Here is a 19,570-nt window from a genome sequence, read left to right as displayed (position 1 = left end):
AGGTAGGCAAAGGGTAACTTAATATTTATCATAGCATCGGTGGAGCGTGTGTGGTTAACCGGCACATCGATTGAGGGGTAAATATTAAGGGTACCAAGTATATTTGCATGGTTATTCACACCTTGTTTTGTGATCCTCGGCATCCCAGTCACAAAACCTGAAGGGCACACTCAAGATTCAAACATGCCATTGAAAGTTCAATGTATCTCAAAAGATCTAGGAGTTTCAAATCCAATTAAAACTTAATTATATTTCGTTTTTCATGGTGGAAATTGGTAAATCGTCATTTACCTACCTTCAACTATTTTATAACTTGGATTACGGCATCCCTCTTCCAGTTATAAATAGGTTGTTGGGTCCTAGCCTTAATATTTCATTTTGGGTGTTATATTAAGGACTTTAAGTCAACAAAGTAGGCAAAGGGTAATCCATGAAATTCCACTTTGCACTTTGTTTAAACCGTTAGTGGAGCGTGTGTGGTTAACCGGCACGCTAACCTGGATTTAACAAAGTAGGCAAAGGGTAACTTAATATTTATCATAGTATCGGTGGAGCTCGTGTGGTTAACCGGCACATCGATTGAGGGATAAATATTAAGGGTACCAAGTATATTTGCATGGTTACTTCACACCTTGTTTTGTGATCCTCGGCATCCCAGTCACAAAACCTGAAGGGCACACTCGAGATTGAAACATGCAATTGAAAAGTTCAATGAATCTCAAAAGAATCTAGGAGTTTCAAAACCAATTAAAACCTAATAATACATTTCGTTTATCTTGGTGGAAATTGGTGAATCGTCATTCACCTACCTTCAAATATTTTATAGCTTGGATTACGACATCCCTCTTCCAAGTTATAAAATAGTTTGTTGGGTCCTAGCCTTAATATATCATATTGGGTGTTATATTAAGGACTTAAATCAACTTTACGTGAGTTTCTCCCAGTGTTGATGTCTGGTTTAGACAACAATGATCTTCCCAAACCAAGCTTTCCTAATGAATATGACTTCCCGAGTTTGGCTCATGGAAGTCATACTTCTCTTCCTCCACCTCCTCCAATTATTCTCCCTAACCCACAAGTTCAAGATCACTCAAGCCCTAATGGCAAGCAAGGTCTATGTGTGATCACATCTTAGAGATGAAGTCACATATTGACAAGCCGGGAGAGTTGGGTGTCAAAGTCTTGAGAAAGTTGGATGTTCAATCACTTTCTAAGTCACATAGTGAGTTCCTTTGGGACTACTATGAAACAGACTATGACATGAACCTTAATGATCATATCTATTTACTTGGTGCTGCTGAATCAGCAATGATTTGGATCGATAGTAAAGCAAATTTGATTAGAAGATCAACTTCCCAAAAACTTTATGGACAGTGACAATGGTGACACTGGAAATCCAGAAAAAGCATTCTCTTCCCAATGGAAAGGGATTGGCCATAGTCAACCCGGTTGACCAAATGGTAAAGAGAAAGGCTAAGTCTGAGATAGTCCCATTACCAAAGGGTCCATATGTTTATTTTGCCAAAGGAAGGGGCGTTGATTGCAAAGCTGCCAAATTTACCTAAGGATGTTAAAGTCAATAAGTTTGACTCTACATCAGGTATAGCCCATTATCTAACTCTGTTAAGTTCTATTCTGAGATCCTCATTACATGATGTGACTGGGTCACATGTTGATGTTTTAAGAATCAAAGAATAGAGAGAAATATTAAAGGAAGTATATGCTGATTCTGATCGCGAAGGTGGATTTTGATCGCATCAGAATTTTGAGCAGTTGCTTAAGAAGTTATGATATATTGCTAAGGAATAGATAACAACAATTTTCCATGTGGATTGTAAGGATAAGTTTTTCCGCAAAGTTTTAAAATAAAAGAAAATTGTTTAACTTTATTTATTTGAAGTATCCTTACAATGACATTTGTGGAAAATTGTTGCTTATATGATTCCACTGACAGCAATATTGGAAAATAGATTTGATTCTTTCATTTGTGGTAGTGTCTAAATTTACCAAATCAGGAAAGTTCCTCATCACCCAAGTTTCAATTGGACCGAAACTTGGAATCATGCAAGTTGAATAGTATGATGAATGAGAACTTTCAAGCATTGGAAAATCAAGACTAATTACTTGTTCACATGGATGTGTGAGTCAAGTGAAGGACTAAAGGGATCGAGTACACATTCTTGTGCACTGGTCATGTCCACCACAAATCTCGTTAAGACTATTTGATTTACTAAAGTTTAGTAAATATGGTTATACTTACAAGTTTAAGTATAATTCTGAAACATTGGAAAAGTCTCAATGTATGGCAGAACGAATGGGAAGAATCAAATTAGGCAAAAAGATAAAAGTTTCTCAAATCTGAAAAGATGGGAGAGTACTTTAGTATCATGTTTGTGATCATCTTAATGATTTAGAAATCATATCACAATTAGTCCTCTAAAGGTCATCTTAGTGCATTCTTATGACTAAGAAGAGGAGTCATGAATTGTTGAAATGGTTAGATCAGGAAGATGAGTCATACTTCGTTCCAAAACAATTCTTAGAGTCATACTCCAAGATTGTAACTTGAGTGACATATCTTAAAGAAAGGTTTAAAACACTTGTCAAATGTAAGAGTAAAAGTGTCCTACTCTTGTACATTTGAAATTGGTAAGTTGTGATGTTTTGGATAAAACAAAGACCAACTAAGGCCAATTGTGTGAAGTGTTTGTCTTGATAAAGAATCCGCACTATCTCTTGAATATTTGGCAAGATAGTCTTATATGTCAAGAGGATAGTGGGAGTCTTAAAGATCCTAAAAAGAATTTCAAGAACTAATCAAGAATAAAACCTGAGGTTCTTCACTAGCACACGACTTGAGGTTTATAACCTATCGTGTTGACATATTCTGTGCCCATTCCAGTTAAAGTTGGCTTTGCATAGGAGTTCTGAAAGTTCTCAATTGGTTGCATAACAACTTGGAAGCAATGGCAGGCCCTGTACTGCCAGGTGGCAAGAAGTTAAGATTGCACAAGTTCAGTCCATATGAGTTTGGATTTGTCATTATCCTTGTCTTATGACTATGGTTTTGACGATTCACATGGATAAGAACACATACACCATAAAATCTAAGGGTCATAAGGTTTCTCTCCGATTCATGAAAATGATGGTGAGGAAACACTTCCACCAAGTAGATTTGAAGCAGATGGCAAAAGGTCTAAACAATTGAGACTATGATTACGGCATCCCTTTTCATAGTTCTGAAATTGTTTAGACACACATGCATGCTATCTAAGGAAAGGTGTATGATTTTGATAAAGTTTTATCAAAGCATCTCGTATCAGAAATCTGAACTTTGGTAAGAAAGTCAATAAAGTATTGATTTTCTAGAAGTCCAGCTGATTTCTGAGTACATGTCAAAGCTAGTGGGAGCATAAGTGTTATGCTAATAATCATCATGTTAGTGGGAGCATGATAATTATTGTTAGTGTTGCAAGTTGGCAATGTTAATTATAGAAAACAAAAGTTTCAATTCGTGAGGCTGCAAGGATTGAAAAAGTTGTTTTGCTATAATTAAGGGAGAGGATATACCTCATTTCAGTTCTAAAGGCTTAAATTGAGACCTTAATCATCTTTAGTCAAGAATATATATATGAATTTCATGTTGGATTGGTTCAACTTAAGGAAATTCTATATATTGCGTTCTCAAAATTCGATTATGATTACGGCATCCCTCTTCATAGTCAAATTTTGAAAACATGGCAAATAAAAATATTGTAGCAAAAGACTGGTCTAGAATCATGTCTTTATGTGAGACATCATGAATCGTGTACCATTTTCTTTGGGTACAGGATCGATTTCATGTGCTATAATATTTGTCATTTCTAAATTTTTCCAAATGCCCAGAGGCATTAAGAAGGGAAAAGGTCTAGAATTGGATATGACTAAAATGATTAAGCAATTGTCGAGGACAATCTGAGGTTTACCAAAGATTGGTTGCTCAGGGACAGCTGGAAGTATAGTGCTAATTTTGGAAGGACCATATTGACATATTCTGAAAAGAGGCGTCTCTTATTCAGAAGTGATAGTCAAAATGAGAATATGGAGTTGTCTCCATAGGTGGAAGTTATCTGTGTAAGATTAGAAAACTTAATGCAAGAAGCATGTCCAAAGCAATGTACTTTGAATATGAGACTTAGTTTCCATGGAGTTGATCTCCATTGGAATACCTTATAATGACTGTTGACAAGTCTTTGTGACTTTGTACATATTCATTACAGGAGGGTCAGTGCATATAAGTTTAAAATCTAAACAGATTTCGATAAATGATAGGAATTTGAAATTCTCACATTTTTCGATAAGGATTTGGGAGTGTGAAATTAGAATCATTGAAATTATGTTCAATTGGTTTATTTCACAAAGTAAGGATCATAGAAAAACATAAAGTGCATACTTGGTGTATGGCAAAGCTATCGTTTAAGAAAAACATAGTGTACATGCTTGGAGCATGGGACAACTAGTGTTTTTAATTCAAGTATAAAGTTGATAAAACCGAAACAATGAATAATGAGTAAGCAGTATGGTGATAAATAAAAGTGTTTATTTATATTCATAGGGTTTGATACCATATTTGATTCATTTATTCTTGTGTTTCACTTTGCATGTTTTGACTTCCAGAATAACTAAGTCGCTCTTCCTGAATGATTAAGTTATTCAAACCATCCACAGTCGGTCATATGTTGGAAGTAGATATGAATCAAGACTGTCATGGGTTGGTTTGTAGAGGTCCAAGTTGGTGGACAAAGTGGTGCTACAACACTCATGAGTGCTCATAAGTTCTGAGTATTGGATTCAACCCACGCTCATTTGAATCACTTCATGGATTTTATCACGAGCGATCATGAGACGATAATATCTTATATTCTTAAAACCTAGAGATATGAGTTGTTACTATGAGTTGGTTATACATTGAATGCACGAAAACGCATTGGTAACTCGATGTTATAAAACGTGCATTTGTGTATGATTCAACAAGTAGTTAAACAAGCCATATGAGTCGAAGTTTATCCATTCCTTTTACCTTCGGGATAAAAGCGATATATGTGGGCCCCTCGATGATTTAGCGATGACACATGTGAGTGCTTGGCCAAGCCAGGAATGATTTGATTTGTTCAATCAGTCAGTCATCATAAATCGAAAATCGGGAAACAACAAATGGACAAAGAGAATGATTATAATCCATGTCTCAGTCCATATGATATCTAGAATGGAGGAATATATGATCCCTTATCTAATGGACAAGTCATTGACAAGGTCAGAGTTCGACAGTGGCTTTAAGAGCTACGATTGCCAGTTAGGTTTTGAAGTCATACTCAATAATAGTTTTAGACTTATCCAAGTGGGAGACTGTTGGATTAATGTCTAAGTCCATAACTATATTTGGTATGTACTTGACCCGACCCGGCATGGTCCATTTGGGTTGCACTTCACCGGCACAATTTATATGGATAGTCTTTTGAGAATAGTATATTTATGATTTATATTAATATATTATAAGTTCTAATATATTAATATGGAATCATATTATTTAATTAGTATTGATCAAGAATTAATTTAGAATTAATTAAGTGATCAAAAAGAACTAATTAAATATGGACTCTTATATATATGGAATGGGCCAAGTTCATTTAGGTTGGGCTAAGCTTTCATGGATGGTCCATGGAGCTTTTAACCCATGGATCCTATGTATATGAAAGGTCATGGGTATTAGGGTTTACATGGATGTAACCCTAATCCTCCATAATATATAAAGGGGTCCTTGGCTCACAAAATTGGCACAAGTGTGTGAAAATAAGAGTGGGCCGATTTTAGTGTGCATACATATTCTCTCAAGTTCTTCCAAGGTGTTTTGGTGATTTGTGATTCCATTTGAGGCTTCCACACTATTGGGGCTAAGCTCTTAAAGCTTGAAGACATCAAGCTACATCAAAAGGTATGTCATCTAACTAGAACTTTGTAGTATAGGTGCTTCATAATATGCTAGTTAGGATGAAACCTTGGAATAGTTAATATTTGCATGTATAATAGAAAAAACATAGATCCAAGGTTTATAGGGTTGCATGTACACCATAGGAGTGTTAGAATGCTCAAAACCCAACAGATCTTTCATTTCCATGAGATCCATGGGTTAAAGCTCCATGGACTATCCATGGACTTACTATGCAATAGCCCATTCTAAATAAGCATTAGCCCACACTATATAAATACAAGAGTCCATATTTAATTAGTCACACTTTTGATCACCAAATTAATTCTAAATTAAATTTAGATCAATACTAATTAAATAATATGATTTCAAATTAATATATTAGAACTTATAATATATTAATAAATCATAACTTATACTATTATCAAAAGATTATCCATATAAATTGTTCGGGTGAAGTGCAACCCAAATGGACCATGCCGGGTCGGGTCAAGTACATCTCAAATATAGTTATGGACTTAGACACCTTATCCAACAGTCTCCCACTTGGATAAGTCTAATAACTATAGTTGCAAGCATGACTTCAGGAACCGACCGGCAATCCTAGCTCTTAAAACTCTGTTGAACTATGAACGCCATTTTAGATAAGTGATCATATAATCCTCTATTCTAGATATCAGCCGAATAAATACATGGAACAATGTCGTGCTTATCGTCCAGCAGTTTGTTTCCCGATTTCCGATTTGTTTGACATAGAACTTAATTGAACACATCAATTTAGTTCTGACCGAGCCCGGTACATAGGTCACAACAAAATCATTGAGGGGCCCAGATATCGTTTCTAATCTAAGAAGGAACAGATAAACTTCGACTCATATGCTTGTTCTACTACTTGTTGAATCATACACAAAGGCACGTTTTATAACATCGAGTTACCAATGTGTTTTCGTACAATCAATGTATAACCAACTCATAGTCAACAACTCATATCTATAGGTTTGAAGACTTATATGATATTACATGTCTCACGATCACTCGAGATAAATTCCATGAAGTGATACAAGTGAGCGTGGGTTGAATCCAATACTCAGTACTTATGAGCACTCATGAGTGTTGTAGCAACTCTTGCTAAGTCCAACAGACATCTACAAGCCAACTCATGACATTCTTGATTCATATCTACTTCCAACATATGACCGACTGTGGAGAGTTTGAATAATATGATATACCATAACATAATTATTTTGGAAGTCAAAACATGCAAAATGAAATGACAGTAAACGATTGACAAAAGATAGAAACACTTTACTCATAAATAAACAACAACTTTTATTCATCATCAAATGTCAATTACACTTTACAAATTTCAAAAACTATCTAATTTCCAAAACTAATATCATCCTTTAGCCCTATGCGCCTTGCATGCTGAAGATGCTTAACTCTACTCAGTCCCTTCGTGAGGAGATCTGTTGGGTTCTCATCTGATGATACCCTCTTTGCCACGAGGAGTCCTTCTTCTATTCGATGTCTGATGAAGTGATATTTTCTGTCAATGTGTCTGGATCTGCCATGATCACTCGGTTCCTTGACTAAGGCAACCGCACTATTGCTGTCACAGAAAATCTCCATAGGCTCCTTTATAGCTGGTACAAATCCAAGGTCTCCAATGAAGTTCTTTAGCCATATAGCCTCCTTTGCTGCGTCGCTTGCCGCTATATACTCTGATTTACAAGTTGAATCAACCACTGTCTCCTGCTTCGAACTTTTCCAAGAAATTGCTCCTCCGTTTAAGGTAAAGACCCAGCCTGACTGAGAGAGGAAATTATCCCTATCAGTCTGAAAGCTAGCATCACTATACCCTACTACTCTCAAGTCATCACTCCCATCGAGGGTAAGGACCCAGTCCTTAGTCCTCCGCAAGTACTTGAGAATGTTCTTTACCGGAGTCCAGTGATCCTTTCCAGGATTCCCCTGTATCTGCTGACCATGCTCAATGCAAAGGCCACATCAGGACGAGTACAAGTCATAGCATACATGATCGAGCCTACAACGGAACCATACGGAACTCGGCTCATCTCTGCTATTTCAGCCTTTGTACTCGGGCTCTGAGTCTTACTCAGTCTGGCGTTACTCTGGATCGGTAACTCACCTTTCTTGGAGTTCTGCATGTTGAACCTTTTCAACACTTTATCCACATAGGTGCTCTGACTAAGTCTAATTAGTCTTTTACTCCTGTCTCTCAAAATCCTTATCCCTAGAATATAGGCAACTTCTCCAAGGTCCTTCATAGCGAAACACTTCCCAAGCCAGGACTTCACTTCCTGCAGGGTTGGGATGTTATTTCCTATGAGTAGTATGTCATCCACATACAATACCAAAAAGCTAACTATACTCCCACTAGCCTTGACATATACAGAAGATTCATCTTCGCTCCTCGAAAAGCCAAACTCTTTGACTTTCTCATCGAAACAAAGATTCCATCTGCGAGGTCCTTGTTTCAATCTATAGATGGATTTTTCAAGCTTACATGCTCTATTAGGGTACTCTGTACTGACAAAACCCTCTGGCTGACTCATGTAAACATCCTCAACCAACCTTCCATTAAGGAAAGTGGTTTTGACATCCATTTGCCATATTTCATAATCACGAAATGCAGCAATGGCTAACATAACCCTAATAGACTTAATCTTAGTTACTGGTGAAAAGGTCTCATCATAATCAACTCCCGGAGTTTGAGAAAAGCCCTTTACAACCAGTCACGCCTTATAAGCGTGTACATTACCATCCATGTCGGTCTTCTTCTTGAAGATCCATTTGCACCCGACTGTCTTACGACCTGGTACATTGTCAACCAAGTTCCAAACTTGATTGTCATACATTGACTGTATCTCGCTGTCCATATCCTCTTTCCATTTAGCAGCCTCAGGGCCTACCATGGCTTCCGTATAGTTGTTAGGTTCATCCAGACTTACCAGTGTGCTATCACTAATAAGTGTATCACCTTCCGCAGTAATATGGAAACCATAGTAATGCTCAGGTGCATTCCTAACTCTCGTGGAACGCCTCATAGGTACAGACTCATCTGTCGGATCAACAGGAGTTTCCTCCTCAGGTTGATTGCTAGGGTTTGAGGTTCCTTCACCACTTAACTCTTGAATTTCTTCAAGGTTAATTTGCCTCCCACTGTTTCCTTGGCTTATGAACTCTCTCTCGCGAAAGAATCCTTTCTTTGCTACAAAGACCACGTTATCATTGGGTCTGTAGAAGAGGTAACCAAAGGGTTTCTGTGGGTAGTCGATGAAAATACACATCTCACTTCGAGGTTCGAGCTTATCGTGAGTCTCGCGCCTCATGAAAGCCTCACAACCCTAAATCTTGATGTGGTCCAGATTGGGAACTTTTCCAGTCCACATCTCGTGAGGTGTTTTGGCAACCTTTTTGGTAGGGACTAGATTTAGGATATGGGCGACAGTCTCTAAGCCATACCCCCAGAATGATATTGGTAGTGAAGCTCGACTCATCATGGAACGAACCACATCTAACAAGGTTCAATTGCGCCTCTCAGCCACACCATTAAGCTGCGGTGTCCTGGGAGGTGTCAATTATGAGACAATCCCACATTCCTTAAGATAGTCAAGGAACTCTGTACTAAGATACTCACCACCTCGATCGGATCGAAGCATCTTAATGTTCCTGTCCAACTGATTCTCCACTTCCAGTTTAAACTCTTTGAACTTTTCAAAGGTTTCTGACTTATGCTTGATTATGTAGACATATCCATATCTAGTAAAATCATTAGTAAAAGTCACATAGAAGCGGTTAGCATCTCTTGTGGCGGTTCTGAAGGGTCCACACACATCAGTATGTATGAGATCCAACAAACCCTCACCCCTAGCACAAGTACCAGTGAAGGGTGACTTTGTTATTTTCCCAAGTAAACAAGATTCACAACTATCATCTGACTTTAGGTCAAATGACTCCAAGACTCCATCCTTTTTGAGTTGGCCTATGCGTTTCTTGCTTACATGTCCAAGACGACAATGCCATAATGATGCTTTACCCAAGCTAGTGGAAGAATCGATGCACAACACATTATTTCCTAGGTTATCTACAACCGACACAGTTTCATACACACCATCACAAGGTAATGCTTTAAAATAAAGAACATTATTAAAGAAAGCATTAATACCACCACATTCATTATCAAACGAAAAGGTAAAACCTTGTTTGTACAAACCATGAAAGGAAATAATATTTCTCGCCATTTCAGACGAGTAACAACATTTATTCAAATCTAATGTTTACCCACTACTTAACAACAAAGAATAAACTCCAATCTTGGTGACAGGTGTAACTTTCCTATTCCCCATGATCAAGTTTATCTTCCCATGCTCCACATTCTCACTTCTTCTTAGTCCCTGCAAATCAGAACATATGTGAATACCACAACCTGTATCAAAGACCCAAGAATTAGAATAGGGTGAGTTATTAGACAATATAGTGTAAATACCTACATGGTTGGGTTTCACTTTCCCATCCTTAACATCTTGCAAGTACTTTGGGCAGTTTCGCTTCCAGTGCGACTTTTCATGGCAATAGAAGCATTCAGCCTCTTTCGGGTTAGCAGAAGGAGTGACAAAACCTTTCTTGGTTCCACTTGAAAAGGAGCCATCAAGGTACTTTCCCTTGGTACCCTTCGAAGGGCTCTTCCTCTTCTTTCCTTTGCCTTGCCCGATTGCCAAGACAGGGGCCGCGGTAGGAGTAGGAGTAGTAACAACCGACTTACCTTTAAGACCACTTTCTGCGGTCTTCAAAAGTACTTGAAGCTTGCTGAGTGTAACTTCCTCCTTGTTCATGTGGTATGTCATTCGGAATTGATCATAACACGAAGGTAAGGAGTGCAAAATGATATCAATTGCCAACTCCTCTGGGAAGTTCATATTCAGTTTCAGCAAATGGTCCACATACCTTTGCATTTTATGCGTGTGGCCCATGATGGGTTCACCATCATTCATCCTGGTTGTTATCATGGAGGAGATGATTTCATACCGCTCTTGACGAGCACTCTGATGGTAGCGGTCCATCAAGTCCTAGTGCATCTCAAAAGGGTAATAGTCCTCATAGGACTTTTGGAGCTTGGGTGTCATTGTGGCCAACATGATACATGCCACTTTGGTGGCATCTCTTTCATGAGTCCACTATTCAGCGATCTCCTCAGGAGTAGCAGATGACTCATCAAGTTCCTTAAGCTCCTTGTCGAGGACATATTCCTTGTCCTCATACCGAGTGACCATCCTGATGTTCCTGATCCAATCCATAAAGTTGGATCCATCAAAGATGACTCTCCCACAAAGGTTCATGAGAGAGAAGGAGTCGGTAGGGTTTGAGCTAGAAGCAACATTGTTGGAAGACATCTGAAAAGATGAAAAACAAGTTTAGATTAGATATAAAGATAGTCCTTAATAAGACACCCAAATGTAATATTAAGGCTAGGACCCAACAAAATATTTTATAACTTAGAAGAGGGATGTCGTAATCCAAGCTATAAAATATTTGAAGGTAGGTGAATGACGATTCACCAATTTCCACCATGAAAAACGAAATAAATTATTAGGTTTTAATTGGTTTTAAAACTCCTAGATTCTTTGAGATTCATTGAACTTTTCAATGGCATGTTTCAATCTCGAGTGTGCCCTTCAAGTTTTGTGACTAGGATGCCGAGGATCACAAAACAAGGTGTGAAGTAACCATGCAAATTACTTGGTACTCTTAATGTTTATCACTCAACCGATGTGCAGGTTAACCACACGCGCTCCACCGATCTATGATAAACCTTAAGCCACCCTTTGCCTACCTTGTTAAGTCCAGTTTAGTGTGCCGGTTAACCACACACGCTCCACTAACGACTTAAGCAAAGTGCAAAGTGTAATTTCATGGGTTAGCACCTTATTCACATTTTCCTAAAGTAACTAAGATTGGGAATTTATAAAAACATTTAGTTACTTTACATTCATCATACTTTTAATGAGGATTAAAGTCATTGTCCTATCCGTTCGGCTAACGACCCTCCACCACTCAAGGAAGCGGTGGGTGAGAGTGGACACCCATTAAGCTGTCATTTTCTTAGCAACAACCTTATACCCTCCTTATAGACCGGCTTCGTGAATGAGGCCTACTAACGGTAAAACGACTTGTTCTTATACATATATAATTATTATTAAACTTATAATATTATAAAGTATAATGGTTGAATTTTAGCTTTTAAAATTCCAGGGGTTGGAACTAAAGTTTTACCAAAGTGTGTGAGACTTTACATGTTCCAAAACTTGAGGGCAAGTTTTGTAACTTTCAAAACTTTTCATCTTTCATAACTTATGACTTAATGGTTTATTAAAATGAGAGACTTTTCATTTTATGTAACCTATGTGTTTATTAATGGACTTTAAAAGAATGACTTTTGGTAATCCATAACTTGAGAACAAATTATGGATTCCATTAAAACACATAATGATCAAGAATTAAACTAACAAGCAAGTTGCAAATAATTCCTATGATCTTCTAAACTCATAAGTGTATGAATATTCATATCAACAATTTCAAGAATCATAAATAAACCATACAAGACTTGAAATTTTGATAATAGCCATTGAAAATGGATTAGCATAACCATTACACCATCTAAAACAAGTTTTATAAGACCAAAACAGTTTAGGGTAATGTTTCTAGTCCATTTCCAGCAGCAAAACTCGAAAAACTGCACTCTGGGCATTCTACTCGTCGAGTGCATGAACCTACTCGACGAGTAGGATGATTTTACACATGGACTCGTCGAGTCCCCCCATGGACTCGGCGAGTTCCTTCAGCAGAATGCATATTTTTCGACTTTTTTCAACAATTTGCATCAAGTATCAAGAAAACACGCCTAGGCTCTGATACCACTGATGGGTTTTGAGCATTCTAACACTCCTAAGGTGTACATGCAACCCTAGAAACCTTGGATCTATGTTTTACAAAGATACATGCAAATTTGTTTTTCCAAGGTTCTTAACCTAACTAGCATGGCATGGGGAACTTTGAAACATAATAAGCTAGTAGAGTTACATACCTTTTAGTAGTGGTTGATTGCTTGGAGTTTGAGAGCCTAACACCGATAATGTCGATGCCTCAAATGGAAGTCACAAATCACCACAAACCTTGGAAACTTGAGAGAATAGTAGAACACTTCTAGAAATCGGCCACCCTTAGTTATCACACAAAAACTAGTGCAATTTCAAGTGCCAATGACTCCTTTATATAGTGTGGTGGATTAGGGTTACATCCATGTAAACCCTAATACCCATGATCTTTCATTTCCATGAGATCCATGGGTTAAAGCTCGATGGACTATCCATGGACTTACTATGCAAGCCTAGCCCATTCTAAATAAGAATTAGCCCACACTATATAAATACAAGAGTCCATATTTAATTAGTCACACTTTTGATCACCAAATTAATTCTAAATTAATTTTAGATCAATACTAATTTAAATAATATGATTTCATATTAATATATTAGAACTTATAATATATTAATAAATCATAACTTATACTATTCTCAAAAGATTATCCATATAAATTGTTCGGGTGAAGTGCAACCCAAATGGACCATGCCGGGTCGGGTCAAGTACATCTCAAATATAGTTATGGACTTAGACACCTTATCCAACAATAATCATATAATATTCAAACACATGCGAAAATCACAAAGATAGTAGCATACTTCACAATCAACGGGCCCCACCCACATACAAATCATATATGCATAACCCGATACAAGCATATAGAATAACCATCGTGCCCCGCCCAGTAAGCATACACATGCAAGAGTCACGCAGACATCTTGCACTCTACATACCAAACCATAGGCCGATATTGGTGCCTTCGACCCGCTAAACATAGTGAGGAAACTCACCTCGCACTGCTGAATCCCACGGATAAATCTCTGGCTGCTGGCTGGCCGATTCCCAAACTATCAAAAATCAAAACAACACCCAATCAACATTAGGGTCCCAATCCATATTCATAAATCCGTTACTAGGGTAAATGACCAATTTACCCCTCACCTAGTTTGGACCAAGACTTAGGCCCGAACCATATAATCCACAAGGCCCAAATAACAAAAACCACCCAAGGCCCAATCCATGGACCAATTTTCCAAATTGGGCCCAAACCCATTGTAGGCCTTCTCAAAATAATTATCAGCCCAAAACCTAAAGGCCCAGCAGGGCCCAAGATAACTAAGCCCAAAAGATGGCCCAAACCGAAGCCCAACATGCAAAATCCCTCCAGACTAGGTACGCGGGGCGTACTCAGTTGTACGCTAAGGATACTCACTATTTGGCTTGTATGTTGCGCGTACAGACTTGTACGCCCAACGTACTCATCCATTAAGCCAAAACCCTTCTTAAGCTCTTAATGCTCATGACCAGGAGTCCAAACCACAGATCTACTTCTTAATGAACATCTAGAACCATAAAGTCATTGACTTGATGACTTTGCATACCCCAAAAGAACCAAACTTCAAGATAAAGCATTATGCTTTCACCAAATGGACACCATATCATGCATGGGCGATTCCAAACCCTAAAGGAGGCAACTTTATGCATCTAGAACCTCAGAAACACCAAGAGTGGCAACTCATAGCTCCTGGAGTGGTACCAAACCACTAGATCTCATTCTTGGGACCAAAATGAACCACAACTCATACAACATAGATATCAAGCTAACAATGAACTAGGTAAAAGCTTTTTACCTCAAACAAGCTGGAAATGAAGCACATAATCAAGATCCACAAGCTCTTCCTTGATCCACAACCTTGCACCAACCTCCATCTTCTTCGAAATGACCCAAAAACACCAAAGTACACACCATGAGCTCAAAATCACAACCATGGAGGCTTAGAGACGATTTATAAGGATTTGGAGACTTGGAAGCTGGTAAAGAGGCCATCCAAAAAGACTTAATATGTTTATATAGGTTATAACTTCCAAATTAGGGTTTTTCCTTTAACCCTCGTACGCCCCGCGTACCCATCGTACACCCAGCATACGAGGTCTCGCATCCCCGTTTCCACCTTCGCAGTACGCTAAGTGTACACCACATTATGCCCAACGTAATGCCCTTCACATCAGTACGCTGCGCGTACTCCCTAGGTACACCCCGCGTACTAGGGTTTCCCCTCAAACCATAACACATTCCGAAGGCCATAACTTCTTCGATATAAATTCAATTTAGACGATCCATATACCCATGAAAAGGTAACAAGAAGCTCTGCACTTTAAAAAACTCATACTTGCCTTAACATTTCCCGAACAAACATCTAATTTCCATAAAATCCCGAGCTGACAAATTATCGAAATACCCTTTGACTCCAAAACACAAACTGAATACCCGGATCATCCAAATTACATTATCCACCCCCAAAAGCGTCTAAATCTCAATTCTCCATGGGTCCTAAGTTTGCTAATACCCAATCCTTGATCACTACCCCGAAATAGGAAATGATTCGAAACAGGGCGCTACATTAGTAGTTGTGATAATTGCATTCTCATATTCACAATATGATTACGACATCCCTTTTCATAGTTCGAATTGTGAGAAATGGCAAGGTACAATTTGAACGTTTAGGACTTATAGCTATAAGTTTTGAAAGGGTTTAAACACACACATATGCTATTTAATGAAGGTGTATAAGCTTGATAAGTCTAGATGAAGACTTATCGAAGTATCACGTATCAGAAATCTGCACTTTAGTAAGGAAGTAAAAAAGTATTGATTTCTAGAAGTCCAGTTGATTTTTAGATAGATGTCAATGCTAGTGGGAGCATAATTGTTGTGCTATTGGGAGCATAATTGTTATGCTAGTGGGAGCATAATTGTTATGCTAAGTGTTGCAAGTTGGCAATACTAATTATAGGAAACAAAGATTTCAAATTTGCAAATTGCAAAGTTTGGGAATTGTTTCGGTATAGAAAGATTTAAGGGAGAGGGCATTCATACTTCATTTTAAATCTAAAAGTTTAGATTTAAGGTTTTAAAAGAACTTAGTCTTGGACATATATGAATATCGTGTTGAAATGGTTCAACATAGGAAGTTCAATATAAGGAAATATTATAGCAAGAGATTGAACAAATCTCAGGTCTTTATGTAAGACATAATGAATTGAATCTCATATGCTTCGGATATAGGATTGATTACATATGCTATCATATTTACTTGTTCTGATTTTTCCAAATGCCTAGGGCATTGAGAGGGAAAAGGACTAGAACTGGATGTGACTAAAGTTGTTGAACAACTGTCAAGAACAATCTGAGGTTATACAAAAGGATTGGTTGCTTGTGGATAGTTGTAAGTATAGTATTGGTTGGAAGGACCATAGTGACATATTTTAGATTGAGATGTTTCTTGATCAGAATTGATGGTCATATGGGAATATGCAAATGTTTCCATAATGGGAGATGATGATAAAATCTACATGTGAGTTAGGAACTTTAATGCAAGGAAGATGTTCAAGGAGTGTATCTTGAATTTGAGACTTCGTTACCATGGAATTGTTTTAGGTAACAAAGTTCCAATGGAACATTTTGTAATATCGTTGGCGAAGTCTCTATGACTTTGAAGCCTCGACATCACAAAAGGATATTACATGTAAGGTTGAACTTTAACACATTTATTAGTAACAAGAATTTGAAATTGTGAAATGAGCATCATTGGAATAATGTCCAACCGATCTGTTCACAAAGGAAGGACCATAGAGAGACATAGTATGCATGTTTATAACATGGCATGACTGATGTTTAATTCAAGTGTTTAGTTGATTACTCGAAACATTATACAATGAATAAACTCTAATTAATATGGTGATTAAATAATAAGAGTTTTATTTATATTTGATATGTGCATAATTAATCATATGTTTAACATATATTTCTATTCATTTTTGGCTAATTATATGCATAATATGGACAAAAGGTACTTAATAATGCTTATATTGTGTTTTCAGTCCAAAAGACATGCTTGGAAGCAGAAGGAAAAAGGAGAAGCAATTAGAGACCAAAGAATGAAGGAAAAGGGAAAACTACACACTTACTCGGCGAGTCCACGCACGTACTCGGCGAGTTCATTAGAATGTTCCCGAAAGAAAAGTCAAGATTCCTTGCCGAACACGGATTTCACACTAGTACTCGGCGAGTCCACGACCTACTCGCCGAGTAGCCCCTATTTTGTGATAATTATAAATAGCGGGTCTTAATCCGATGGAAGGGCTGCTGAAACCTTTGGGGAGAAGCAAGCTGCGATTGAAGAGCTAGAAGAACCCTAGAGAACGAAGATACAACCTAGAATCCAATTCCGAAGAAGATTTGAGGCACATTCTCATCATTCTACTTAATCTATTGTTTCTCAATTATGGTTAGACAATTAGAATTCGTTTTATTGCTGTTAATTACCTCAATCATGAGCTAAAACTCTTAAACTTCTGTTTGGGGATACAAAATTGATATTATGGTTTGATTTTATGGTAGGATTAATTTAATATTGGTGATTTTGTTGATTCTAGCTTGTTAAAGAACCTTATGTGTGAATGATAACTAATTTTCTGTTAATAGGAAGATAATTGAATAGTATGAACATCTTTTAATTATCAACCCCATATGTTTATGTGACCACTTTATCATATGTCTAGGACTAACGAACGTGAAACTAGAATTAATAAGAAAAATTAGGTAAATTAATGTGTGAGCTTGTTTGATGACCATCAGCAAGAGGTTAACTAAAGGACCAATTTAGTTAGCTATTACAAGTCTAAATTAACCCGAATAAATAATCTAGTGAATTAAATTAAATTAGACAACTGATCATTGTTTGAGTTAGTTTGTTTTCTAAGGATTATCGTAGCGAACGCAAGGCTAATCACTTGAATCGGTAGCCAATAGAAGAATTAATCCATTGCACTATTACCATAATATCAACCATAGGATCAATTGAGTTGAACTAAACAGAAGTCCCTTTTATTATTGAATTCAGTTAAATCTTTGTTTTTCTAGTTCTTAGCTCAAGTAGTATTAGTAAGTTTCTAGTCTTGTAAAACTAGAGAAAACCCATATTTACTATTTAATTTAGATAAAATTAGTCTTTAGTTTTAATTTACCGTTCCCTGAGTTCGACACTCTACTTACCTAACTATACCACTAAAAGACAGGTGCACTGCCTTTGTGTGCTTAATTTATAACTCAAAAGTTGGATTAAAACCAGTGCATTTTACACACATCAAGTTTTTGGCGCCGTTGCCGGGGAACGGTTCTAAATTAGCACTAATTTCTATTTTTATCGATCATTTGTGTGGGATTTATCTTACACAAAGTTAACTCTGAGGTAATTTAGTAGTTAGTATAAGTTTTGATCAATCCCTGTTTTAATAAATTAAGTAGAAAATTTTTATGTTTTTACCTTGAACTCGCCGAGTGCACTCGACGAAACTCGGCGAGTGCATCATTGTTCACAGTTTTAGCTTTTATTTCATTTTTGTTCTTTTTACGCGTTTTTCTTGTTTTATTTGCAGTTGTTTCATGACCCGAGGATCTGATACACCTTTGATCCCTCCTCTAGACGACCCGGAATCCGCCCTAAGGAAGAACAAAGGAAAATCCGTTGGAGAATCCGCTTCTTCAAGGAATTCACCACTAAAGAACCTAAAGTCCGTTTTCAGCAAGAAGAAGAGCAGCAAATCAGGAGCATCTAGCGCCTCTTTGACAATCGAAGACCCTATTAAAGAAGACGCCGAGCACGAGACCGAGGAAGAAGAAGACCCTACATTCGGTCACATTTCCGATTCCGACGACGAATTAGCTGTTCTCATGGCTAACATTGATGAAGTCCCCATGGGGGAATGGAAGAAGAGTATACGCGATGATACTGGACCGGGACTTGTGCAACCCGCAATCCCCATTACTGCTACTTTTGAGCTCAAGGGTCACATCCTGGCTCTACTTAAGGAGATCCCCTTCACAGGCAAAGACCACGAAGACGCTTATAAACACTTGGACGAAGTCAATGATGTAGCTGATTAATTCAATGTTCCAAATGTGCCTCGGGAAACTCAGCTACTTCGCATGCTTCCGGTTACTTTGAAGGGTGCTGCCAAGGATTGGCTCAAGTCATTGCCCCCAGGATCTATCACTACATGGGCCCAAATGAAAGAAGAGTTCATTGATCAATTCTGCCCGCCATCCAAGATATCCAAGCTAAAGAAAGCCATAGCTAACTTTGAACAACAAGCTGGAGAATCACTATATGAAGCGTGGGAGAGGTACAAGAGCCTGCTAAGGAATTGCCCACATCATGACCTCAATAGTCAACAAGAAGTCTCCATCTTCTATGATGGAGTAAATGTTACCACTAGGCAATTACTTGACTCGCAAGGTCCACTCACGAAAAAGGCACCTCCAGTGATAAAGCAACTAATTGAAGAATTCTCTAAGCATTCTAGAGAATACCACAATCCAAGAAATGATGTGACGAGGGGGGCCGCCTATGCAGCTTCAGAAGACTTGTCAGCAGTTATGGC

General features: G+C 37.8%; 1 non-coding gene across 1 annotated transcript; it reads right to left on the bottom strand.

Moving 5' to 3' along the window:
* Positions 1–19,244: 19,244 nt before the first annotated feature.
* LOC145135313 (small nucleolar RNA R71) lies at positions 19,245–19,351 on the bottom strand. Its single transcript, XR_013719775.1, has one exon. It is a non-coding gene; the product is annotated as a small nucleolar RNA R71 (small nucleolar RNA).
* Between the last annotated feature and the right edge of the window lie 219 nt (positions 19,352–19,570).

Source organism: Lactuca virosa, chromosome 8 (genome assembly GCF_052849685.1).
Source record: "Lactuca virosa cultivar CGN04683 chromosome 8, Lactuca_virosa_CGN04683_v6, whole genome shotgun sequence".
Classification (NCBI taxonomy): Eukaryota; Viridiplantae; Streptophyta; class Magnoliopsida; order Asterales; family Asteraceae; genus Lactuca; species Lactuca virosa.
The sequence above is the reverse complement of the archived record's forward strand: the minus strand, read 5'-3'. Positions and strand labels throughout refer to the sequence as shown.